General features: G+C 42.0%; 1 pseudogene; it reads right to left on the reverse strand.

Moving 5' to 3' along the window:
- Nucleotides 1–1,552: 1,552 nt before the first annotated feature.
- LOC101646669 lies at nt 1,553–2,425 on the reverse strand (annotated as a pseudogene).
- Between the last annotated feature and the right edge of the window lie 1,356 nt (nt 2,426–3,781).

Genomic DNA, 3,781 nt, shown 5'->3' on the forward strand with positions numbered 1-3,781 from the left:
GGGAGGAAGACCCTTCAAGAGATGGATTGAGGGTGGTAAATATATTTGTGATGAATACAATTGGCTCAAAAATAAGTTCAAACATAGCAATGATGATGAGGATGTAACAGGACACATCATTGTTTTGTTCTATTGTACATAGGATTACTCTAAGTCTGAAATGATTTGATGGCACCTAACATCATATCATAGAAGTATCGAAGTGCACATATTTTTATCGAACTTAAATAAAAACACCAAAAACACTGCTGTCACCAAGTTGATTCCAACTCATAAACCAAACTCTGATATCCGGTAGATTCTGACTCATGGAGCTCCTAATTGGACAAGGAACAAATGTTTCTTTGTGTTTCCAAGACTGTAAATCTTTACAGGAGCACAAACCCTCGTCTATCTCCTGAGCAGTGCCTGGCACATCCCAACTGTTGGCTTTGTGGATAGTAACCCAAAGTGTAGCCCAGTGGGCCACTAACAGTGACCCTGAACAGGGTTTTAGAAGCTGTAAATCTTTATGGGGGCAGATAGCCTCCTATTTCTTCTGAAGAGAAGGTAGTAGGTTTGAATTGTCAACCTTGTGGTTAGTGGCCCACCCTTACCTGAGAGCTCCTTATGGGAGCTATGGGGAACAGCTACTTTGAACCAATGACATTCATCACATATGTAATTATCATCTTCAATCTGATGAGTCTTCAGAGTGCCACATATATACACCTGGCTTTCTAAATATACATATATATATACTTTCCCTATCACCCCTTTGTTGATTTGCTTACTATTGTGGCTTATCTGTTGCTGTAATACTGATAGTTATGGTCACCAGTAGGTTCTCTCGGGGCATACAGGTTTCAGGGGAACTTCCAGACTAAGACTAGTGAAAAGGGTCTGCTGATGGACTTCTGAAAATTATCACAAAAGCCACATGAATCACAACAGAACCTTGTCCAGCGTGCTTGCTTCAGGTGATGGATTGGTACAATGACCATAACAACGCATGCAACATTTGAAGATGACGCAGGGAAAGGCAACCTTTTGGTCTCGTACATATAAAGTCACTATGAACCCGATGACACAAACTTGCTTGCTGAAAGTGAGGAGGACTTGAAGCACTTGCTGATGAAGAGCAAGGATTTCAACCTTCAGCGTGGATTACAATTCTATTTAAAGAAGACCAACGTTCTCACAACTGGACCAATAAGTAGCATCATGATAAATGGAGAAAAGATTGAAGTTACCAAGAATTTTGTTTTGCTTGGATCGACAATCAATACTCATGGAAGCAACAGTCGAGAGATCAAAAGACGAGTTGCATTAGGTCAATCTGCTGCACAAAACTTCCTTAGAGTCTTGAGAAGCGAGGATGTTACTTTGAGGACTAAGGTGTGCCCTGACCTAAGCCATGGTATTTTATTTTCTTTTTTAAAAAAAGTAAGAGTAGGAAGTTTATTTGCTGGTCACTATTTGCATATCAATTATAGACAACCATGAAATATGAAAAGAAAACAAAATGATCAGGCCAAAAGGCAGCATGAGCAGGCCACTGCCAGCACCCTTCCTAGTCCTTCAAAAATGGTGCCAATATCTGCATATCATTGCATCCAGACTTAATAACGAAATTGCCCAGTTTTGAAAAGGTAGATAATGCATTTAGAGTCATTGTTTGCGTTTGCGATTTCTTTTTGCCCCCTGGATTTGTAGGCGGTGGTTGATTCTCTTGTATTTCTTCTTTGACATCAACTGCAGGCTGCTTGAGAGTGATTTCATGATCTTCATTATCATTCAATTCAGCCACTTCAGACTTTTTCCTTTCCTATTACGATGGAGTACGAACGGGGGTGGAGCCCTGGCTATTCATATAGTTCTGAAGATCACTGTTTGAAACATTTTGTTTTTCTTTTTTGGTAGAACCAATAGAGGAAAACTATAAACTATCCCTTTGTGTTACTTTGTTTTTAAATCGCTTCTCCATCTGCAGCTTTTCTGGAAGTGTTCGGTTCTTATTATACCGTCTCACTGCTGGATGGGACGGCTTTAAAAATGGAATATCCCAGTCTTTGAAAAGTTCTTCATGTACTTTTTCAAATGGCATAAAATCACGCTTCAACAGGCTTTCACCAAAAAGATAGTTGCTGATAGTTTCCGCAACGATCTTGGCGGCACCATCTGACTCAATCTCCACAGAGGCAGAGCCTTTGCTACTTCCAGCCTTTGTCATTTCTCTTGACACAGCACCAAACTGGGAGAAATGAGCCTTGAGCTGGGGTGCAAAAAGGCCTTCAGATTTGTGACCCACATACACGGCTCCAGGTGTGACTTTCTCTTCCTGGGCTGCGCACAGCTGGACCTGCACCACCTGCTTCTGGAACTCGGCCTGCTCCTGTGGGTTTAGGGAGAGCAGAGGCTTAGCAGGGTCCTCGAAGGTTGCCATGTCACAGGCATCCTAGCTGAAATGCTCCACCACCATGGTATTTTCAATCACCACATATGCATGTGAAACCTGGACATTGAATAAGGAAGACGGAGAAGAATTGATGAATTTGAATTGTGCTGGAGAAGAATACCGTAAGTACCAGGGACTGCTAAAAGAACAAACCAATCTGTCTTGGAAGAAGTAAGGTCAGAGTGTCCCCGAGGGGCCAGGATGACGAGACTTGGTCTCTGTCCTTTGAGCGTGTTGTCAGGAGAAATCCGTCCCCAGAGAAGGACATCATGTTTGGTAAAGTACAAGTGCAGCAAAGGAGAGGAAGACCCTCGAGGAGCCGGGTTGACACGGTGGCTACAACAAGGGAGTCAAGCACGGGAACAATTGTGAGGATAACTCTGGACCAGGCAGGATTTTGTGTTGTTGTCTATATGGTCAGGAGGGTCAGAACCGACTCAATGGTACCTAAAAACAACAGGAATCCGAGTTAACTTGATATCATCTCTATCTAGCTATCATCTATCTATCTATCTATCTATCTATCTATCTATCTATCTATCTATCTATCTATCTATCTATCTACCTACCCATCATCTATCAGTGTAAGTATCTATGCCTATCATCAATTCACCCATTGATGGATCTGTTAACTTTTCAGCTCCAAATGCCCATTCACCTACATATAGTCCTCACTACTACCATAGCACTCATGCAAGGTACCATCTTGGGTGTTGTTGGGGATTCATTGATGTATATGCATCCTCTAGAATAGGGCATTTATAATCAGAATAACCAATGGCCTTCCTTTATTCTTAGGCACTTCAGGGTGGGTTTAAACCATCAACCTTTTAGTTAGTAGCCCAGTCCTTAACTATCTACACCACAATCAGAATAGTTTAGTATCATTACACAAAAATTTTATGTGAAAAACAACAGAGGAGACAAACAGAACTGTCTCTTGGGCCAGGGGAGCAATGCAATAGATTAGAGAAGACTTTATACTTTTTTGTAATTCATAATATTTCAGGGGCTCTCCATAACCTTCCAAATATCCTTCGGATATTTCAGACTTACCCCAAGGCCCATCTGACCTTTCCACTATTATCTCTTCTCAGCACTCTCTCTCGGTTACACCGGCAGCTACAGTTTGTGAATTCACACTGATGGTCCCAATTTCACTTACTGTATCCCAGTTTCCTCAGAGGTAGAATTGTGCCTGTAGATAATGCACTTGAGTTGGGTATAATAGAGTTGCAGAGCCCATGGCATTCCTGGCAAGGTCGGGCACTCTCGTTTCAAAGCTGAAGGATGAACAAAAGCCCAGAAAGGCTAAGTACCACCGGACTATCACCATGGGAAGCT

The sequence above is a fragment of the Echinops telfairi genome, unplaced genomic scaffold (genome assembly GCF_000313985.2).
Source record: "Echinops telfairi isolate 266 unplaced genomic scaffold, ASM31398v2 ScPeMD7_3533;HRSCAF=4204_0, whole genome shotgun sequence".
Taxonomy (NCBI): domain Eukaryota; kingdom Metazoa; phylum Chordata; class Mammalia; order Afrosoricida; family Tenrecidae; genus Echinops; species Echinops telfairi.